This window comes from Lampetra fluviatilis, chromosome 1 (assembly GCF_964198595.1).
Source record: "Lampetra fluviatilis chromosome 1, kcLamFluv1.1, whole genome shotgun sequence".
NCBI lineage: Eukaryota > Metazoa > Chordata > Hyperoartia > Petromyzontiformes > Petromyzontidae > Lampetra > Lampetra fluviatilis.
In genome coordinates, this window is record NC_136275.1 from 28,248,368 (window position 1) to 28,272,333 (window position 23,966).

Below are 23,966 nucleotides of genomic sequence, written 5' to 3' on the forward strand. Positions count from 1 at the left end.
AGCTTATCACTGCAGTCTTAGCTTATCACTTCAGTCTTAGCTTATCACTGCAGCCTTAGCTTATCACTGCAGTCTTAGCTTATCACTGCAGTCTTAGCTTATCACTGCAGTCTTAGCTTATCACTGCAGTCTTAGCTTATCACTGCAGTCTTAGCTTATCACTTCAGTCTTAGCTTATCACTGCAGTCTTAGCTTATCACTGCAGCCTTAGCTTATCACTGCAGCCTTAGCTTATCACTGCAGTCTTAGCTTATCACTGCAGTCTTAGCTTATCACTGCAGTCTTAGCTTATCACTGCAGTCTTAGCTTATCACTGCAGTCTTAGCTTATCACTGCAGTCTTAGCTTATCACTGCAGTCTTAGCTTATCACTGCAGTCTTAGCTTATCACTGCAGTCTTAGCTTATCACTGCAGTCTTAGCTTATCACTTCAGTCTTAGCTTATCACTGCAGTCTTAGCTTATCACTGCAGTCTTAGCTTATCACTGCAGCCTTAGCTTATCACTGCAGTCTTAGCTTATCACTGCAGTCTGAGCTTATCACTGCAATCTTAGCTTATCACTGCAGTCTTAGCTTATCACTGCAGTCTTAGCTTATCACTGCAGTCTTAGCTTATCACTGCAGTCTTAGCTTATCACTGCAGTCTTAGCGTATCACTGCAGTTTTAGCTTATCACTTCAGTCTTAGCTTATCACTGCAGTCTTAGCTTATCACTGCAGTCTTAGCTTATCACTGCAGTCTTAGCGTATCACTGCAGTTTTAGCTTATCACTGTAGTCTTAGCTTATCACTGCAGTCTTAGCGTATCACTAGTTTTAGCTTATCACTGTAGTCTTAGCTTATCACTGCAATCTTAGCTTATCACTTCAGTCTTAGCTTATCACTGCAGTCTTAGCTTATCACTTCAGTCTTAGCTTATCACTAGTCTTAGCTTATCACTGCAGTTTTAGCTTATCACTGCAGTCTTAGCTTATCACTGCAGTCTTAGCTTATCACTGCAGTCTTAGCTTATCACTGCAGTCTTAGCTTATCACTGCAGCCTTAGCTTATGACTGCAGTCTTAGCTTATCATTGCACTAGTCATTATATATACTGTACCGCTGTAATTATAATGGCTACATGATGTATAATTTGTTGACAAAATAATAGGCTTTAACCTTTCCGGCAAGTATACAGGAGGATTTAAGACGTTCAAATGCCAAACGGACGCCTATCGCCACGTCTGCATTCACCACACATCATGCTTTGTGGTAAAACATGCATCGCATTATCAAGGGAGTCTTATAGTTGACTGATTGATATTAACAAAAAACATTATTTATTTGGACATGTAAAACATCAAGATATAATCTATAATACACAAGCACACAATCTGTATTCATCTATGAAAAGAGCTACATTATTATGATGACTAATACGCTCGTTTACCTAGGAAGGCCTCACTGAGTCCCAAGGAAACTTTTTCAGGAGGATTCTGCCAATTTTCCGCAGTAGGGGGGCGATGTCGCTGCTGCTGCTGCTGCTGTGTGATCCCAATTGCGTGGTTTGCGATGTGACGTCACAGCACTGAAGTCACGTGATCAACGCACCGTGCTTGGCTCGATTTGGCTGAAGCTGGGGCGCCGTGGGGGCTAGGAGATGTTATCTTCCTCGCCTGGTATGCCGGAGGGCGTGGGTTCAATCCAGACCCTGACGATGCCTGTATATTTGGAGTTTGCGTTTTATCCCTCCACATTTAAAAACGTGCGTTTAGATTATTTGGCTGCGACTATAAATTCCCATACATGGTAAGCCACTTCGTTGAGCTGTCACTTGTGGCTAGGTGGCTCGTGAAAAAGAGCTACGTCGCTCAGTGGGCTTCACTTGGCAACAACAAAAATAACAAATCGTAGAATTCGTTTTCTGGTAATCCCACGCCGTCGCCGATCCATCCTCCAAGCCGGGTGCCCCGCCGCCGTCGCCACGGCTACATGGCGCAGTTCGTTCCCACGGCGACCTGCGCGCCCGCCGGCCTCTGCCCGAAGGTCGGGCAGACGGGGACGCGGCGCGGCCACGTCCACTTGCGCAGCAGCGGCGCGACGAGCGGCAGGTCGTAGACGCGCGTTGCGGCCTCGCCCCCGCCCTGGGCGCCGTGCGGGTCGCCCCGCCCGTGGCTCCTCCACGCCAACAGCCCACGCTCCTCCACGGTGCCTGGCAGAGCGACGGGCGGCGAGATGGGATGGGGGGGGCAGGCCGGGAGCGCCAATTGCGCCGCGTAATCAAAGTGCCGCCATGCCGCCACCGCCGCGGTTCAAACGAGCGCCCACCGTCGCCGCTTTGGTCGTCGTGTTATCCCGACCATGCCGTTCGCGTCCTGAGAAGGGGCCTGCGCAGAAGTGGACACGCCGGAGCTGCCTCCGAGATGGACGGTCCAGTGAGACTCTTAGCGACATTTTTTCACGCACTCCGCACGCGGGAGTGAGGTTGCGTCGTTTCGTGACGACTCGAACCATTCCTTTAAATTCTCAGGAGTTGGAGTTCATCTCAAGAAATGAATGCAGAATTGTTGTAGTATTTTTTTTTGTGCATCATCGCTGACTGGGCTGAGGCCATCAGCTCTCTACGCTTGAGAACCCGGTTGAGTGACTGCCGGATGAAACCCGGACCCGGCCATCGCCTTGCTCAGCGATCTGACCTCTGACCTCTGAGCCACCCGGCCCGATCTGGATAAAGCCCCATCTTGGCGCACTGCACTCTGGTGACCTCAGAGGGATGGCTGCATTTACCCGGGCCCTTCGGTTTTCCTCCCACACGTACAAACATTAAATTGGAGTTGGTCAAACATCCCATGATAGAACCACAGAGCTCGGGCAATCATTGGGGATTGCGTGTTGCAATCGCATGGGTAGGTTTCCTCTCACACGCACAAGCGCTCATTATTTGGGGAAAAATATCTGAATGTAAAGAGGACCAGCAGAGCTTGGGCAACAGCTGGCGACGCCAGCACAGCACCCGGTCGCTGCCTTCCCCCTCGCCTGTGGTTCCTCGCGCCTATCCTCCCGTCTCTCCCTCTCTTGCGTATGATGGCAGCAGCAGCAACCTGTTCAGGAGCTGAATGCCAATGTCAAGCGCTGCTGGCCACGACGAGAGGGTTTCAGCAGAGAGAGACAGAGAGTTGTTCTGCGGTGACGGAGCGCAGACTCCATAGTGATTCAGTACGCACTGTTAGACGCGTGCGGCGTGCTGTGAGATAAACTATTTTTTTATTTCACCAGGTAAGGCCCACTCAGCTACACTGTACGTTGCTCTTTTTCAGAAGCGACCCGGCCACAAATGAAAGCTCAATGAAGCGGCTTATCACGTGTAAATGTATTGCTTCCAAATACTCTAAACGCGTGATGTTGATTATAAATATGGAGAGAAAAACCGGAGGACCCGTAGAAATATCCACGCGACCACGGGGAAAACATTCAAACTCCAAATACACAGAAGGCGTCAGGGTCTGGATCGAGCCCACAACTTCCTGCATACCAGGCGAGGGAGTTAACATCTCGCCGTGAGACGCGCCGTGAAACGCGCGTGCGACGTGGACGGATCACGGCTCCACCGTGAGACTCGGTGAGAGGACAACGAACCGGGCACGGTGTTGTCGAGGACGAAGCCGAGGAATCCTCCCACGAACTTGCTCATGGTGCACAGCACGGTGAGCGTCTGGTCGATCGGCGCCACCTCTGCCCCACGCGGAGGGAAAGACAGAGAGACGGAACCGCTGTCACCCTCTGCTGCGTGCCCCCCCCCCCCCCACGTGCTGCAGCGGGCTCCCTCCGGCTCCCTCCCACGGCTGAGCAACACAACGCGCGGTGTAACCGTAATCGGCCAACAACATCCCAATGCTGAACTATCGCCTGCAGGTTGTGTGTGCGTGTGTGTGTGTGTTGAACTTCTTTTGCACCACACGTAGCCAACCATGCTCGTCGGAGGTGCGGGGGAAGGACAACAAACTAAACACTCAATGGGGATTGCACAGAGCAGCAGCAGCAGCAAGGCCGCCCCCTGCTGTGAAAACTTGGAACAACGCTCCTGAAAAATCAGTCTTGAAGCTCAGAGGGGATTTCCTTGGACAAGCAATAATAGTGGTAGTAGTACTTTCAAACATAGTGGATAGCGAGGCCTTCATCCAGCAGCGGATTACAGACGACTGTGAAGAATTAACTCATTGTGCATGACGGCAGCACTTTGCCCAGGAGATAAATGCCACAACAATAATGGTGGTGTTTGTTTTAACTTCGCTCGAGAAGAGCTGTTGTAGGCGGAGAAAAAACATTAAAACTGTGACATTGAGGGATGGAGGAGAGCAGGTCGGAGGGCTTTTAGAAAATCTGAACCTGGATCCCAAACAAGAAAGTGTCACGTCAGTGCGCACTCCCTGCGACGCTGCATGGCCCAGACACGCCGCTGGCCGCTGGTCGTCCACGGTCGACGCAGAGAACGAAACCTGAAGAGTGGACAAAGAAGCGTGGCGAGCGGCACGCTGGGAGCTGCGCTGTGAGACACGCAGAGCAGCGCGTGGAGGGGAGTGCATGCGCACGATGTTGCAGACAAAGAAGGGGACATTTTTTTCTTTACTTATTATTTATTTTATCCACTCCTTACTTTTATCTTGCTAGTCGTTGTGCATGGCTGCACTTTATTTTGTAATTTACTCTGCTCAGTCGGTGCGAGCCGCTGAAGGCGTGAGGGGTCTCTGTCTTCATTCCTGTGGCTCCGTGCCATCGGGGCCGTTCCCGTTCTGCTGCAATGTGCACCGATGCCGACCTTATTGAGGCCGATATTGGCACGTGCAATAAATATCGATTGGTTGGCCATTCGAAGCGAAAGGAAAATGGAGTGAGGCTCGGGCCGGACGCATCACGGCCAGAAGAGACGATGGGCGGCGAAGATGGCGGAGCGGCAGCCAGGGAGTGGAACGCGTGCCGGAGACGGAGCGGTGGAAGCAGTTTGTGTGCAGGGTGGAACGTTGCATCGCCAGGATCGCGAGAGGTGGCCGCGGCTTGGGGATGATTTCATCCAGTAGTGGATCGAACATGGCTGATGGGTTTTATTTATTTTGTTTGTTGACCCAAGGAAGGCTCAAGACTCTCTTTCAGGAGGGTCCTGCCAAGTGCTACCCCAATTGAATAATCTGCATATATCTTGATTTGAAGCTTTCGTGACTGCAGGAATCCATTCTCTTTGGTTCTTTCGGTAGATGATACTTCAGCATTGGGCTGTTTGGCCAGTGCCAGGTACATTGTGGGCGTGTTTTATTTTAAGCTCACGATGATGATGTTAAAAGAGCAGTCGGAGAACAAGTGACAGGCAACATCCGTCTTCCACTTCCATCGTTGGTGTGGTGACGGTCCACACGGCCCCAGCGTGGCCGTCTCAACACGTCGATGGCGAGTTGTGGTTTGGTCGAACGCCCTCCTTGACATCTCACGTCTCATCTCAACGAATTGGACAGGGCACCCCCGGTGGCAGCTGTCCCTGTGTGTGCACAAGTTGACTGGGCACGTGGCCTGCGAGCGGGCGTAGTCTGCCAGGAGGCGGGCGGGAGGGTGACGATTGCTGTCGCACGTAAATCCCAATTGAGTGATTTGCGGTGGAAGTTTCCAAGTTGCTCAATTTGGACCACGACGCCGGCACGCGACTGGCCGCTGGTGACGCTCCGAACGACGTCGCGCGTGAGGGAGGCAGACGGCGCGTCGGGGTTTAGCGGTTATGACACTGCAGCATTAACCAGGGTGGGCTGCGGGATTCGAACCGCGAGCCTGCGTAAGAACGAGCGGCAGACGCGCTCCCGCCGGGCTGCGTGCGCGGCGCCTGTGAGCAGTGGGTCCCTACTGGTGTTGATGGCCCCGGGGTTCTCCTTGAGCCAGGCTGGAATGGCCAGACCCGAGAAGATGGACAGGCCAACGATGAACACGTTCCTGGATGAGTTCATGTCTGCGTACTGACACGGCAGGGGCACACGGGCGTCGGGGCTCACGGTGGCGGTGAGCTGGCGGGCGAAGCGATATCACTGCCAAGGCGTTCAGCTCTTGTGAGCCGGTGGTCGCGACAAGGCTGACAGCATTGCGCACGCGATGCGGTGGTTTATATGTGGGTGGCGCAGCCGGTGCCTCGCAGCAGAAACCACATGGGTTCGATTCCAAATCGGGCGCCTTTCCTTGTGGAATTTGTATATTCTGACCCCCATTCTGCAGCGTGTGAGTGTGTCCGAGTGTGGCGTTTGTGTGATCTTCCCCTGTTTCCGAAGGAAACCTATGCCATCAGACAACGGCATTGGTGTTGGTCAAACAGCCCAATGTAGCAGGACTCAGTGTGGCTGTCCTGGGTAAATGAGAAGTAATTTTGACACGCAAAGCATGCGGATGGGGAGTTGCGTCTTGCTGCTATTTGCGAGCACACTTCTGCACCCGTTAGAACCCACGGAGAGAATTTGGGACCTCCCAGGAGAGAACAAAACGTCGGCAGTGAGATTGCACAAAGACAAAGATCCCCCGTATAGCCTTAACAAGTGCTGTTAGAGAGCACCTATGAAGGCCGGAATGGTACACGAGGGGATGGGTGGCCAGCACCACGCCCGACCGCCTTTATCTCCCCAGTGGCGATGTTTACACACTGAACCAGGTACTCATTTGAGGCTGAGTCGACCTAGGGGAGGCCCATGACCGGTTCAGATAATCGTCACTGGTGTTGGCTATGAGCGGGAATCGAACCCGGGTCGCCGGGTTCATAGCGCAGCACGCACACCACTACACTACCGCTCCCCAAACACAAATACACACACAAACACACATAGACACACACACACACAGACACAAACAGACACACACACAGACACACAGACAAAAACACACACAGACACAAACAGACACAGACACAAACACACAGACACAAACACACAGACACAAACACACAGACACAAACACACAGACAAACACACACAGACAAACACACACAGACACACACACACAGACACACACAGACACACACACACAGACACACACAGACACACACAGACACACACAGACACAGACACAGCAGCCGCATCTCATGCCAACCCCGTGTGGGACAAGCAGCAGGCATCAGCCTGCCGGTAGCTCAGGCGACAATTGCCACTGTTTGTGTAAAACCAACGGAGTTGCCAAATCTCCCAATTATTTGTTGGCAAAGTTGTAGCATGAGGCCGCCACACGATGGGCTCCTGCTGTTTTCCAACAACACCGCGGGATCTGTCGCGTCCACCCGTGAAGCGGAGGGCGAGTGTTTGTTTAAGGTGAATACATCGTCGCAGTGTTAACCAGTGTGGCCTGCCGGGTCCGAATCGCGAACATCTGCGTTCCTCCTGCACGGTATCCTCACGCAGCCTGCCGCACGAACCTGCAGGGTGGAGATGCCCACGGCGGCGATCATTCCAAAGGTGCCCAGGAACATGCCGCCGATGATGGGCTCGGGGATGGTGATGAAGACGGCTCCACACTTCCCGAAGATCCCCATCAGCACGAGGATGACTCCGCTGACCTGCAGCACCAGCCGACTGCCCACCTGCATTGTCACGCAGCGAGACAAAGGTCCCCAGCTGTGTAGACCTCAACAGGCCGTCGGGGCAAGTACTGTGAGGGAGCACCCGAGAAGCCGCCACGGCACGCGAGGGGATGGGTGGCCAGCGCCGCGCCCCGACGCCTTTGTCTCCCTAGTGATGATGTTTACACACCGCACCAGGCACTCAGTTGAGGCTGAGTCGACCTAGGGGAGGCCCTGGACCGGTTCCGAAAATCGTCACTGGTATTGACCGTGAGCGGGAATCGAACCCGGGTTGCCAGGTTCGTAGCGCAGCATAGTGCTAACCACTACACTACCACTCCCCACGCAACGAGACACACACAGACACTCACACAGATACACCCACAGACACACATAGACACACACTCACACACACAGACACTCACAGACACACACACACTCACACAGACACTCACACAGACACACACACTCACACAGACACACACAGATACTCACACAGACACATACACACACACAGACACACCCACACACGGCCGTCCACCGTCACCCTGGTGATGCCCAGCGCGGCGATGTTCTGGCTGAAGGAGGTGGTGCCGTTGCCCGTGCCCAGCAACCCGGCCAGCAGGCAGCCGAGACCCTCGACCGCGAGGTCGCGGCTCACGGCGTGCGACGGCGTCGGCGGCGCCCTGGCGAGTTGCGCGCACGCCGCGTAGTCCCCCACGGACTCGAGCGCCGAGGCGACCACACCGCACAGCATGCCTAGCGCAGAGGCGGCGCCCAGCGTCGGCGCGCCCCACTGACCTGCGCGAGGGGGGGGCAGCCGTCGTCACCGTCCGGTTCGGGGTGGCGGGGAGAATTCACCTCCCTCGCCTGGTGCGCAGGAGGTCGCGCCGGCTCGACCCTGACGCCTGGGTATGTGGAGTTACATGTTGCATGTCGCATGTTGCATGTACTCCCCGTGGTTGTCCCCGTGGATGTCCCCGTGGTTCTCAATAACACAGGGCACACCAATACACATATGAATGTGAATATTATTATTGAGTAATTTGCTGGTAATTTTTCAGCTCCAGGGTTATTTGGCTAATAGCAGTCACATTATTACAGTAGACATGTTAGCCATGGCGTAGCTCAAAGGCAACTCTTGGAACACTGTGGCGCAGCCTGCAGGTGAAGAGCAGCGTTGCGTCATTGTTGAGGACGCCCTCAGAGCCGCGTGCCTCCACCGGGGGCCGCCACGGCGATGATGCCGCGGGCAGCCCGCGAGCGCTACGCGGGGCGGTCAGCAGAGGGCGCACGAGCACCACTGTTGTACCTCACTCCGCGCCCACGTCTATGCTACCCGACGTCGCCCACGCGCAATGACCCACGTGCTGAGGGCGAGCGAGTGGCGCCCGTGGCAGGTCGCTGCTCGTTGCAGAGGTTTGCGGTTAGAATCTGGCAGGCCGCCCTGGCCATTGCTGCTCTGCGTGTTTACCGTGAGGGTTCCAAGCGCCGTCTGCTTCACAGTGGACGTTTGAGACCCGTGACGCCATTCGTCGCGGGCCAAACAATTAGAGAATGACACCGCAAATTACTCAGCTGGGATCGAACGTGCCAATAATCGTCCCTCAATCTACGAAACTTTGCAGGACCCTCTTGAACAGAGTCTTGGGACTCGGTAGCCAGGGTGAACGAGAATCATCAAATAACAGTAATCAGCAGCAGGATGAGTGTGTGAGTGTTGGATACAGCGTGCGACGGCGCACAGCGTCAGCTCGCTCTCGCACAAAGTGTATTACTCGAGAAGAGCCACAGGCAAGCCGGAAGGCAGCCACGCGATAGCCGCCGCCAACACTTGTTCCTCTGAATATGAAGGTGACATCGATCGATTAATGAGCGTCTACGCGTGGGAAGAAACCGGAGCGCTCGGAGAAACCGCACGCGTGAGAAGGGGAAACACTCGATCCCATACAGAGGGAACAGGTGGAGTCCACATTTCTGTTGGACTGCCCTCTCCTGGCGAGCCTCACGGTACGACACCTGAATGTCCACGGGGAGTCATGTGAGCCACCAACGCTCGCCTCCACGATGCTGTATCACAGGCCACGTGCATCACCAAGCAGTCAAGTGTCCCTGGCATCTTATATATAAAAGTCTCCGCGCGCTCGAGCTTGCGGGGGATTTGGCTCTCGGATGGTGACCTTCACGTAAAAAAAAAATTGCCGGGCGGCATGTCCTAAGCCCCGTGGTGGGAATAGGCTATTCCGTTTTCCCATCCGTAAACGTTAAAGTACTTTAATTAACACATTTGTGCCGTTTCTATTATTAATTATTTACTTATTGCGCGCAGTCGACCGTACCAAGTGACGCCAATTGCGTGGGGGGGGGGGGGGGGGGCGGACCCTACCAAGTACTGCGCGTTCGCTCCAGCTCACGGGGACATTTTATTTCACGCGTTTAACATGGAATAAATATACACATCACGCTGCCGGTTTCTCTTCACAGTGTGATGTCCCCTACCCACCCCCCCACCACCCCAATGCGTGCAATTACTGCTATAAAGCCCTTACATATTAATTTAATATTATGACAACGCTTACTTGGTATTATTCTGCCTCGGGCGGGGGGATGGTGGGGGGGGTAGCGGCCCAGCCAGCAGCCTGGCAATGTCTCACCTCCTCCGGCTTGCCAATCTAGCCGAGGCCGCGGGCTCTGCACGGGACGAGGCGTCACCACGCCAATGTAAAGTACAATTTTATTGCATCTTTCGCTAAGAACTGAGGTTCATTGTTTACTATTATTAAACAAGTAAGTTTACAAATATTACAATGATAATGTTTGTGTGCACATAACAACTCTGTTTCGCTCACTATTATGAAACTAATAAGTTGCCTAATATTACAATTATAATGTTCGTGTGCAGAAACTACATGTGTGTCCCTAAAGTCGATGTCTGTGTGTGTGAGTCCATATGTGTTTGTGTGCGTGTAAGAAAATGGGTTTCTACGTGTGTGGGTCCATGTCTGTGTGTAAGTCCATGTGTGTGTCTGTCTTTATCAAACGGACAACGCCCCATGTGTGTGTACGTACAAGTGCGTGTGTGTCAGTCCATGTGTGTGTGTATCAATCGCTGTGTGTGTTAGTCCACATGTGTGTGTAAGTCCATATATGTGTGTGTGTCACTCGATGTGTGTGTGTAAGGAATGCGTGTGTGTGAGTCTATGTGCCTGTTAATCCATGTGTATCTAAAGTACATGTCTGTGTGTCACAGTCCATATGTGTATGTGTGTGTAGGGCAATGTGTGGGTCAGTCTATGTATGTGTGTGTAAATCCATGTGTGTGTGTCTTAGTCGATGTGTGTGTGTAAGTACATGTGTGTTTACGTCAATGTGTGTGAGTCCACGTATGTCTGTGTGTGAGTCGATGTATGTGTGAGTCGCTGTATGTGTGTACGTCGATATGTGTGTGTAACTCCATGTGTGTGTATCTCAAGTGGATGTCTATGTGTGTGTGAGTCCATACGTGTGTGTGTGAGTCGATATGTGCGTGTGTGTTAGTCGCTGTGTGTGCATGCCTCCATGTTAGTCAGTGTAAGTCCATTTATTTGCGTGTCTGTAGGTCCATGTGTGCATCTTAGTCCATGCGTGTGCTTTATTGACCTGCTCAAGGCCAATGATACCATCAGTAGGCCTGGACTCTGGGTTGCTCTTCGTGCTTTCCGAGTCCCTGACCCACTCATCACCATCCTTAAAGGACCTTCATGATGGTGAGCGACCCCGCGTCTAACTACGTGGCCGTGAGTCAGAGCCATTCCCTTTACACCTTAGGGTGCAACAGGGATGCCCTCTGGCGCCCACATCATTTTACATATATTTGGACCACGTAGTTCGTCAAGCCTCCAATGCCTGTACTGGAAGAATTCCCATCTGCTACAGATACAATAGGAGGCTGATCGATGGCCGGGTGCGGTCAAGGGATCGCTACCTATTGCTCAACCACGTTATGTATTCCGATGATCTGCTAATTGCTGCTCACTCGGAGGACGAGTTCGAGGTGCTGCTGCTAAACCTGGAGCTTGTCACCAACAGGTGGGGGGCCTTACCATCAGCCTCACCAAAACTAAGCACCTGCCTGCCTATTTTGTACCATCTGACACTCCACCCCCGCAACTCCCAATTTGTGATGGGGCAGTTGTGGAGACAGTGGAGAGTTTCCCATACCTTGCCAGTGTGTGACTGGCTCCGGTTTAACAGCAAAGGTCTCACTCCGAATCAGTCGAGCTGCATTATCTTTTCATTGCCTGGGTGACGCTGTGTGGAAGCTACCTGGTCTATCACTTCATACGAAGCTTCAGGTCTTCTCGGCCACGGCCATTCCCTCCCTTCTCTATGCTTGCAAAACTTGGACCCCCTAATGGAACATCTTCGCCGGTTAGAAACATTTAGGATGGCCTGCCTATGATCCATCCTGGCTTTAACCAGGCTGCATTGTGTGAGGAGCTCACAAATCCTTGAAAGATCTGGATAGTTCCATCGGTGACCTCCGGCAGGTAAGGCTGCGTTGCCTGAGTCATGTAGCCCGCATGGCCAGCCACCGCATGTCTAAACAGCTTTTAATCTGCCGGAATCTCGGGGGCTAAAAGGGCGCGGCACGGGCTGGAGAAGACATGGAGTGATGTGCTACAGGAGGACTTGGTGCTGAGTCCACTTGCGGATGACTGGTACCAGCCGTGTCAAGATCGGCCTCTGTGGAGGAGGCTCCTGAAGGACGCTACTGGGCAGTTGGAGGCAGTCACCCTCCAACAACAACGGAGGGCGGAGGAGCGACGCTCACAACAACGAGCGGAGCGCCGGGTGGCTAAAGCACAGAAAGTTGCCACAGTATGGGCCACAGGTGGTGCATCAGCCAGTCTCCTCAGTCAATCGACCTGTGCCATCTGGGTTTGCCCCGTGACCTCCTGCCAGCGGGCGTTCGACACTTCACGTGGCCTCAAGGTGCACATAGCCTGGCACAAGCGTTGTCGTGACGTCACCACCACTTAGTGGCGAATGCCGGTTGTTGTTCAGTCTATGTATGTATGTGTGAGTCTATTTGTGCGTGTAACTCTATGTGTGTGTGTCAATGGATTTGCGTGTGTAACTACATGTGTGTCTGCCTTTTTCGCCCGGGCAACGCCGGGTACTAACCGCTAGTACTACTATACAGTCAGTACATACTACCACGGTGAGTAGCTACTAGAGTCAGTAGATACTATTATAGAGTGAGTAGATACTGCAATAGATGTAGTAGTTACTACTATAGTCAGTGGATACTACTATAGAGTCAGCAGATACTATACAGTTAGTCGTTACGACTATATAGTCGGTAGATACTATTGTAGCCCAGTAAATACTACGATGGTCAGTAGTTACTACAGTCACTAAATACTACGACACAGTCAGTAGCTACTACTGGCTCAGTAGATACTACGGTACAGTCAGTAGATACTACTACAGAGTCAATAGATACTACTTCCTCTGTTGTAAGGTGTGTAGGTATATATACCTACGAGGTGTAAAGATATTTTTGAGGGGGGGGGTCCACAATTTTCGGAAACCTTTTACATCAACTATTTACCCCACACTTTCAACAACTTTTTGGACTTGTGCAAGCCTTTTATATATTTGTTAGTATAGAAATGTACAAACGGCCCACCGGGCTTTGACAATACCCTAGTATCTGTGTATATATATGTAAGGTTTTTAAGAAATATATTTTTCACCCGGGCAACGCCGGGTACTTCCGCTAGTTGCATATACAGTGCTCACAATAATAATGCTGTCATATACAATGGAGAATCGTCTTCCATTGAGGGTCCCTTTGTGCAGACAACGCTTCTGGCAGCGCGCCCTGCAGTGGTTCAAGCGAGAGACACGGCGGGGTAGCGAATGGCCCAGAGTTCCGCTTGCGCCGAAATCAATGCAGCTGAAGTTAGTGCACTCCCAGGAAGCTGTGGTGCCTGATGGGATGTGTGCCAATTTGTAATTGGCACAATTCTGAAGACGGATATATGATGGAGAAATGCATCACATGGTCATGCTCCACGCTATCAGTGTCTCGGTCCCAGGGTGACTCCCCCTTCTCGACTTGCACCCGGCTCTTACCCAGCAGCGATGCGTTCTGTCTCGGGGTCTGCTGCTGCCGCTCGCCACGACGAGAGGGAGGCTTCAGCCGAGAGAGGGAGAGAGAGAGAGAGCGTCCGTGTCCTTGTACTGCTCCTGCAGCCCAGGCTACAGTGGTTCACTATATGGCCCATCGACTGCCATTCCCCATTGGTTTTATTTACTGCAGCAGGATGATGGAGATGGTGGAGTGTAACAACTGCACCGTCCTGCGACGGTACAGAGGTCACACAGTACAGATCTAACATCACCCGTGGACGTACATGGATCTCTATGAGTTCACTATGAGTTTACCATGTGGCCCATCACATGGGTTGCTAGGCCACAATCGCACTTGTACCCTCTTCAGTTCAATCTCCCCGCACTCTCTCTGGCTCCAGGTGTGCCTCACCAGGTGGTTACCTCTCTCTGCACCTGAGCACTGAATATGTTCGAGCCCACCTCGCTGGGAGTTCCACTCTGCACGAGTGCCGCATTCAGTTCCCCTCACACGCCCTTCCACTCCGCATCCCTCCACCCTCGTCCAGCGCCCCTCTCACTGACATCGTAGCCCTGGCTAATCGCTGGCTACACGTGCGCGCATTGATACACGGATCAGCCACGCATGCACACACACACAGATCACATATACAAAGACAAAGATCGCCCACATAGCCTTTAACAGACTGTTCGGGCAAGTGCTGTTAGCGAGCTTATGAAGACCAGCACAGCACATAATAACACGACCCTCAGCCGCCTTTGTCTCCCTAATAGTGATGTGTACACACCACACCATGATCAAACACACACACATATACTTCAGGCGCACAGACAAATATTCCCCGCTAAGTCGAAGAGTTTCGAGGCAAGAGCTGTTAGCGAACTCGGGTCGCTGGGGTCGTAACAGGGCACCCCAATCACTTCGCCACCACTCCCCACGAGGCACGCACACGGCCCCTGCACAGGGGCACACACACAACTTGTACAAACATCCCCTCGTGTCGTCACCTTGGCAGACTGCTGGGGCAGGTGCCGTGAGCGAGCACCCGCGAAGGCCGCCACGGCGCACGAGGGGGTGGCTGGCCAGCGCCACGTCCTGCCGTCTTTGTCTCTCCAATGTTGACAGTACACACCATTTATGACTGAGTCAACCTAGGGGAGGTCCAACACCGGTTCAAATAGTCACCACTATTATGGGTCGTGAACGGGTTGGGAATCAAACTCCTGTCGCCGGATTTGTCAGAATCTGACTTTCGACTGTAGCAGGAATCCAATGAGCTATCAAGCTCTTTTCAACGAAGCTCTTTTCTAGCAAGTTTGTCGCGCTGTGCGCCAACCACTGCGCCACCGCCACACCACGTCAGTTGGAGTTAGACTCGGATCGCCAGCCCGGTGATAACACCGCAGATTCTCAGGTGGCTCTGAAGCCAGAGCGCTTGGCCGTACAGCGCTCTGGTCCTGGGTTCGAATCCAGGTTCCAAGCCACTCGTGAGTTGATGGTCTCAGCCCGGTCACCAACATAGTCCTCATCAGCATCTTGATTTAGACTGGAGGAGGAATCCGATGAGCTATGAAGTTCTTGCTCACAGATGTCCGTGAATGATCACCGCATGCTGAGAGGGGAGACTTCTGTTCGGATTCGTGACCTATTCCCGTGAATGATTAAACGCTGCTGTCCGTCTTCGGTTGCGTAACGAGAAACTGCTTCCCCAACATGAACGGTGCGTGCGGCGCTGTAATGTTTAACACGAAACCTTCTCCAACATTCGTGGCCTCAAGGTCGACATAACCTCATGTCCAACACATTGTTGTTGTTATTGTGTCATGCCCGGTGTATTGCTGGCCCTGAGACGGCTGTGGATATTCCACGTTCCTGTGGAAGGGACCTCTCACGTGAACATAACGAGCACGGCGGCCGCACGGCCCAGCAGCGGCAGCGCGTTCGCCCCTTGCTCCCGAGCCTCGTGGTTCCGACCCGGCAGGCCACCCTGGTTACTACCGCGCCACCGCGTTAACCGTAACAGCGCCGCGCGCCGTCTGCCTCCTTCGCGGTGGACGTGAAAGGCCCCGCGTGGTGACGGCGTTCGGAGCGAGTCGCGGCCCATCGTGTGCTGGCGTCGTGGTCTAAATTTGCCAAAACTAAAAAAATGCCACCGCGAATCACTCAATTGGGATGTACGCACGGTAGCCATCGTCACCCTCCCCTCTCTGCTGGTGGACTACGCCCACTCGCGCGCCACGTGCCGAGGGAAGCTCCCAACGGGTGTGCCCTGTCCACTGTGCTGAGACGAGATGTGAGTCACCCATCGCGTGGAAGGCGCTCTGACACTCCCCTGCGTGACGGTGGGCGGCTTGATCAGGAACAATTTCCGTGTCATCGTGAACGTGACCATGATGACATCGTTAGTAGTGGTGGTTTCCCTCCATGATACTCACAGCATCATTCTATTCTCACGCGCGATGACAGCAACATGCTCAGAAGCTAAATGCCAATGTCGAGGTCGGCCGCTGCTGCTTCTGGCGACGACGAGAGGGCTTCAGCAGAGAGAGAGTTCGTGTCGTGTCGCTGTTCCTCCACCTCCTCCATGAAAGTGCTTTACTATATGGGCCATAGTTTTGGTTGCATGGCCACGACCGCACCACTGTGGCTTGGTTTGAATTTTCCACTCACGAAGGAGATGTGCACAGCGGCCTGTTGATGCTTTGATGCGGTTGACGGTTCCACCGGCGTCTCCGAAGAACGCCACGGCAGAAGGTGCGTGGGTGTCGAGACGAAGTGGCCGTTGTTAATGAGAAGTGCCATCGGGTTCTGCCTAAACGTTCTCAATCTGAGCAGATTTCTTGCAATTCACGTCGACCATCGAGCAGATGCGTGTAGAGTGATACAGGCTCAAACCTGTCGCTCACAGTCGTTCACAGGTTTGATTGAGTGTTGCCTTGAGGCGAGTGGTAACGGGGGTCACTCGAGTGTAAAGGCACAAGTCCTCACCATATACGAGGCTTCCAGAGGAATAGGGCACTAGTCAACATTGATTGACTGTACTGATGAGCACGGTGGAGACAAGGATGGAGATGATGATGGAGATGATGATGAAGATGATGGAGATGATGATGGAGATTATGATGGAGATGATGATGGAGATGATGATGGAGATGATGATGATGATGAAGATGAAGATGATGATGGAGATGATGGAGATGATGATGGAAATGATGATGGAGATGATGATGAAGATGATGATGGAGATGATGGAGATGATGATGGAGACAAGAATGGAGATGATGATGATGATGGAGACGACGCTGTGGGGGCTGAATGCAAGGGTGCGCCCGTGCAGGTGGAGGCTCACAGAGAACATCTTGAAGACGGGGTACCTCACCACACGGCACCGCCCCCCGACGAACCCCGGCACCGGCACGGCGACGTCGCGCAGGTACTGGGAGAAGAGCACGATCAGGGCCACGGTCCTGGGCACACGCTGAGGTGCGCGTCATCACACGCGGAGGTGCGCGTCATCACTCGCGGTGTGGCGACTTACAGCCGTGGCGGTTTCTAATGGCTTTGGATTTCGCAGCGATAGGACCAACACATTCACACGGTTCCCCATTCAGTGCCCGTCAATGTGATACATTTTTTGCCAAGTGGGAAAACTTCAGTACCTGCAAATTATTCAATTAGGATTAGCAGCAACATCGCCGTCTACTGTGGAACTACTGCACACTGCACCTTGGTGGCCGAGTGAGCACGCGAGTGAGTGGAGCGGTCCACGCTACGAACCTGGCGACACAGGTTCAATTCCCGTTCACGGCCAATACCAGTGACGATTATTTGAACCGGTTCTTGGCCTCTGCTAGGTCAACTCAGTCTCAAAGAAATACCTGGTGTGATGTACTGGGGAGACAAAGGTGGCCGGGAATGGTGCTGGCCACCTACCCCCCTCGTGTGCCGACCCGGCCTTCTTAGATACTCGCGATCAGCACTTGCCCGAACAGTCTGATAAGGCTATAAGGGGGATCTTTACCTTTGAGTGGGTGAGTGAGTGAGTGAGTGGATGAGTGAGCGGGTGAGAGGGTGGGTGAGTGAGTGAATGAGTGGGTGAGTGAGTGGGTGACTGAGTGGGTGAGTGAGTGGGTGAGTGAGTGGGTGAGTGGGTGAGTGGGTGAGTGAGTGAGTGAGTGGGTGAGTGCGTAGATGAGTGAGTGGGTGAGTGAGGGGGTGAGTGAGCGGGTGAGAGGGTGGGTGAGTGAATGAGTGAGTGAATGAGTGAGTGAATGAGTGAGTGAATGAGTGAGTGAATGAGTGAGTGAATGAGTGAATGAGTGAGTGAATGAGTGAGTGAATGAGTGAGTGAGTGGGTGAGTGCGTAGATGAGTGAGTGGGTGAGGGGGTGAGTGAGTGGGTGAGTGAGTGGGTGAGTGGGTGAGTGGGTGGGTGAGTGGGTGGGTGAGTGAGTGGGTGAGTGCGTAGATGAGTAAGTGGGTGAATGAGTGGGTGAGTGAGTGGGTGAGTGAGTGAGTGGGTGAGTGAGTGAGTGAGTGAGTGAGTGAGTGGGTGAGTGAGTGGGTGAGTGCGTAGATGAGTGAGTGGGTGAGTGCGTAGATGAGTGAGTGGGTGAGTGAGGGGATGAGTGAGGGGGTGAGTGAGTGGGTGAGTGGGTGAGTGCGTAGATGAGTGAGTGAATGAGTGAGTGAATGAGTGGGTGATTGAGTGGGTGAGTGAGTGAGCGGGTGAGAGGGTGGGTGAGTGAGTGAGTGAATGAGTGGGTGAGTGAGTGGGTGAGTGCGTAGATGAGTGAATGGGTGAGGGGGTGAGTGAGTGGGTGAGTGCATAGATGAGTGAGTGAGTGGGTGAGTGGGTGAGTGGGTGAGTGAGTGGGTGAGTGGGTGAGTGAGTGGGTGAGTGGGTGAGTGGGTGAGTGAATGAATAAGTGGGTGTGTGAGTGAGTGGGTGGGTGAGTGAGTAGGTGAGTGAGTGATTAAGTGGGTGAGTGAGAGTTTGAGTGAGTGAGTGAGAGTGTGAGTGAGAGTGTGAGTGAGAGTGTGAGTGAGTGAGTGGGTGAGTGAGTGGGTAAGTGAGTGAGTGGGTGAGTGAGTGGGTGAGTGAGTGGGTGAGTGAGTGGGTGGGTGAGTGGGTGAGGTTTAGGCCGTGGTGGCGAGGGTGGTGCCCACTCACAGGCACGCGATTCCCCAGTGGCCGCCGCTCTTGCGTCCGGCCTCCCCAAAGAGCGAGAGGCCGATGAGGGTGATGGTGGGCGCGATGGATAGCGGCCCGATGAGGCGCAGGGCCGGTCCCATGGCGCCCGTGAGGCCCAGCGCCACTTAGAAGAGCGACGCGACCATGATGGCGCCCTGCAGCTGCGTGCGGTCGTCACCAAGAGTCAAACAAACAGCTCGGGGGGGGGGGGCGGGGGGGGCGCCGTGGAGCGCCGAGCTTGGGGCTCGCGAGGCGCGGGGACCCCACAGCGTGGGCGCCAAGTGGCCCTCGATTGTGGGCCAACAATCAATCCCCGTGCAGGTGGCAAACAGGTGGCAATTTATAATAATACTAATAATGTTATACTAATTACAAGTTTATCGAGGAGAGCCACACTGAGTTGTATGACTCTTTTTCAGGAAGGCCCTGCTACAATGATTTTTATTGTAAGATGTTTGCAGCCAATTAATGAGTGCTTATAGAAATGGGAGGAAACTGGAGCACCCGGAGAAATCTCACGCGTGCGATGATGCCGCCGAACGCGAGGAGGTAGTGCTGTGGACGGGCACGTGAGGCGCACAGCCATCCAGACGCCTCCTGCTCTCTCTGCTAGAGCTGCTGCCCTGCGATTCGTGAGCTCCTCAAACAATCCAGCGCGCTAACCACTACACCGCCGCTCCCCACACTCACGTGCGCAAATACAAAGACAGAGATCCCCGTGTAGCCTTAACAGACTGTTGGGGCAAGTGCTGTTAGCGAGTACCTATGAAGGCCGGGTCGGCACACGAGGGAGTAGGTGGCCAGCACCACGCCCGGCCGCCTTTGTCTCCCCAGTGGCGATGTTTACACATCGCGCCAGTTACTAATTTGAGACGGAGTATGCCTAGAGGGGGCCCAGGACCTATTCAGATCGTCACTGGTGTTGATCATGAGTTGAGTGAGAATAGAACTCGGGACACCAGGTTCGTAGCGCAGCGTGCTAACCGTTCAACCACCGCTCCCCGTACTCCGAACACTGTCACGCACTCACAGCAAGAGCCACCAGGTGACGTGCACATTGAGGCCGCGTGAGATGTGGAAGGCTTGCTGCTGCTGGCAGCAAAGTCACAGAACAGGTCCAGGTGCCCATTGGTTGACTGAGATAACGGGCAGATGCATCACCTGTGCTCCCCCCTGTGCCCACTCGCACACTCACACTCACCGTCACTCACCGTCACACTCACTCACACTCACTCACACTCACACTCACTCACACTCACGCTCACTCACTCACACTCACTCACACACAAACTCACTGAGTGAGAGCGTCGCTCTCTCTAAGTGCGGAATGGAGCCCAGTCTGCAGCTTGCCGTGTCACGCGAGTGCCGCCCCCCGCCCCGACGACGCTGACCACCCCCTGACCTGGAATCCGAGGATGATGCACACGAGGATGGGCGGCCGATCCTCGAGGCCGTAGAGGAGCGCCTCGTCGCGCTTCTCCGCGGGGACTTCGTCGCTCGGAGGCCACCCCGCGGCGACCATCGCCGCCACTTTTCCGCCAGCGCCGCCATCGCCGCCGTCTCCCTGCTCGGTGCCAGCAGAACAAATCAACGACGGCCGCTTCCCCCCGAGCCGCACACTCAACTCGCGCCCTGGCGACTCCGGCGCCCGGCGCGGTGGACGCCACGGGGAGAGCGACGGCGGCACGGGGTGACTCAGAGGTCGAGAGGTCAGAGCGCTGAGCCGCTACCCGCGTGGACAAGACGGTGCTGGCGGCGGTGGCGGTCGGGTTCGGGATTCCACCACCGCCCGAGTTCTCAAGTGCGGTGACATTGATGGTCTCGGCTCGGTCGCCCACTAACGACTGCACGGAAAAAGCCACCGCGTTAAATGTGGTTCTGCACTTAATTCTTCATGAGCTAATCCTTGTGCCTCTCACAAGAAGATCCCTGGGTTCGATTCCCTCACAGATTCCCATGCTCAATCACTCGCTCACTCACCTACTCACTCACTTACCTGCTCACTCACTTACTCACCTACTCACTCACTTAATTATCCACTCACTCGCTCACTCACCCCACTGCAGGTGGCACCGCTTGTTATTATTTCAGCTCCTTCCCTTTCCACAGCTACAATTTGGAATTCCCTCCTCCCATCGTCGTCTCGTTTCCCCCAAACTCTTATCATGATAATCACAATAATAACCTTGCTCAATCAAATAAACGTGTTACACTCGTATCTACTGCAACCTTAACCGTGATTTTTGATGCTGGCCACTTGATATTTCGGCTCGTTGGGCCGGTGGCTCATCATCGTGTCCCCGCGACGTGCGAGGCCCTGCCCAGCTAAGCTGGCGGTCAGGAACGGACTGGCCCCAGGGTGATGGCAAGAAGGCAATTTGGCGGCCCCCCGGTAATTGGATGCAATTCTGATCAACCCTAATCTGAATGGGCATTTTTGCCAGGAAATCCGTTCCCAACAAGCAGGGCACAGCGAGGGACCTAGAAATCAACACCGTCCCAGAAACCGAAACACCACCAACCGTAATGCTGGCGTCCACCTGACCCACAATGCCCATACTTCCCCCATTCGCCGCTATGCACGAGTCGTAAACGGGTCGCACCCTTTCCGGAGGAATGGACAGGAGGTGTAATATAACGTCCGAGATAATGGTCGTGGACGCACCCGAGTCCACCAAAATACGCACCTCCACCCCTTGGATGGAACCCGGCACAGTGGACGACCCGGTAGCGGCCGAAACCACCCTCCATGCCAATTTACGCCACTGTGTCAGCGAGCGACGCGGCCCTTCGCACGTTCCCCCGTTAGCAACATTATCCATACCCTGCGGCGAAAGCGATGCATGAGGTGATAGGCCTTGCCGGGTGTCTTATGCATACCGACTTGCCTGTCGTGGTTGTTCTTGACGCGGCGCCTCCTTGTCAGGGGCCTCCTGCCGGAGCGGCGGACGAGGGCGAAACCAACATTCCCTGCCGAAGTGCCCCCGACGACCACAGCGGAAGCACAACAGGTCGAGCCGTCGTCCGGCGCTCCCCCTGTCCTGGCGATCTCGCAACGGTGGCCCCGGCCCCAACTCCGCAGCCCCCCGAGTAGGCGTCTGGGTCGTGGCTGCCGTCAACTCCGCAGGCCCCCTCTCGTCCCGCACGTACACGGCCTTGGACGGGTCCTATCCCATGGCACCACCTTCGATTTTTGGGCTCCCCGTCCAGGCCGTCACTTGCTTCCACCGGCGCAGGTTAAATTGCGCGTCCAGGCACTTAGCCGCTATCCGGGAGGTCAGTTGCTCGTGTCCGCAAACAGGCATGGGAATGCCCAAATCCCTGGACAGCTCCAATATTTTTCCTAAAATCAAAGGCTCTAGCAAGTCAGGTTCCGTGTCCGGGTATGCGGCCATAGCCAATTCCAAGACGGCACCCCGGTAAGCCACGGGAGATTCCTCCAGAGCCCGCTGCCGTTGAATAAACCTGCGATGAGCATCGTCGGGGGGCTCATAAGCTTCCGCCATCTGTTCAAATACATCCTTCAGCGTAGTCTTTCTTGCGGCTTTAATGGAACGGAAAAACCTGACCGATTCGTCATCCAGAAGCGTCGGAAGAACTTCTAGAGCCTCCGCATCCGTCCATTTTGCCTAGCGGACTGCGGCCTCAAAGCAGCAGGCGAACGCACTCTAGTCGCCGCCAATGGAAAATTCCTTGAGCGCCGTCAGCCGATGGCTGGGGGTCCCCGAGTCGCCATAATCCGCCGACGGTGTTTGACGCGGTGGTGACACGATAGCCTCTTCCCGCATAGCCAAGATGGCGGCCTCCCATGGAGACAAGATGGCGGCTTCCCGCGCTGATAAGATGGCGGCTTCCCGTGCTAACAAGATGGCGGCTTCCCGCACTTCGCCCCCGGCACCGCCCAAGATGGTGGCGTCTTGCCACGTGGCGGAGAAGGCAGGAAGCGTCGCGTGGGCTGCAATGGTGGACGGCTCTCCTGCTGGACGATCCGGCCGCGCCGCCGTCGTCACCAGGGCACACAGTTGTGTCAGCGTGGTCCGCAGCAACTCAAGTTGAGCCGTCACGTGCCGCCAACCTTCCTCAGCGCCCGCTGAAACAGACGGCCCCGCCGCGCCGACGATTTCTTGCACCCCCGGCGTGTCGCCCGTCCACACTTCGCCCCCTCCTTCCATCGTCGGGAATGCCGCCTCAATCGGAAGCTCATCTTCCTCGTCCGAGGATGGTGCAGGTACGTTCTTCTTCTTAAGATGCTTAGACATCTTGGTTCACTTCTGACACCAGTGTAATAAAGGACACTGTGACAGGTTGTCGCTCTCCGTTGTCCTTTATTGGGTTCTCTCTCGCACCCGCTGGTCCTCGCTTCGACCCTCGCCGCACGCCCCGCACACGCTCCGTGTGGCACCCTCTCCGTCCTTCTCCGTGCGCCCCGCGCACGCTCCGTGTGGCCCTCGCCGCGCCGTCACCTCCGGCTCCTCCTTGTGCTCTCTCCTCACCCTGCTCTTGCCACACCGTCCTTTGGGTCCCCCACACCCGCTCCGGCCCTCTTCTCCCTTCCGTGCCCCTCGCACGCTCCGTGCCTGCGCACGCTAGACTCCAGGGCCCCTCGGCCCCGACCACGTGGCAATGGCGCCACTTCTCCTGTTCCCACCAGCGTGGCTCCCCTCTCCTCCTCCGTCTCTCTCTTATATTCCCCCCTCTCATGTGACCCAACTCCACCTCCTCCTCCTGCCCCTGTCTCCGCCCCCCACTCACCCCGACGACCAGGCTCCGCCTCTCTAATACACCGGCCCGTGTGAGTGGTGCGGAGGCAGCGCCCACCCTGTCCTTGCTCGCATTACACAATAATGTCTAATAGTGTATTGTATTACATTGCTCTGTTTTTTCTTTTTTTACCTTTTCTTGTTTCATTGTATGTAATTACAGACATTAGGGATTCATGAAGTACAACGCAATCATGTAAACAGAAATATATGCATCGTTATATGAAGACAAGTCCAGATTTTGTGGCCAAGGTTTAGATAATTGTTGTTTTTATTAACAGAGCATTGCAATTATTTTTTTAAGAAGATTTTTTACAGCAATATATTAGAGGGGCATATTTGAGTA

The 23,966-nt window shown here is 54.4% G+C and overlaps 1 pseudogene; it reads right to left on the reverse strand.

Moving 5' to 3' along the window:
* Positions 1-1,964: 1,964 nt before the first annotated feature.
* Positions 1,965-23,119, reverse strand: LOC144934006 (solute carrier family 23 member 1-like; annotated as a pseudogene).
* Positions 23,120-23,966: the final 847 nt, after the last annotated feature.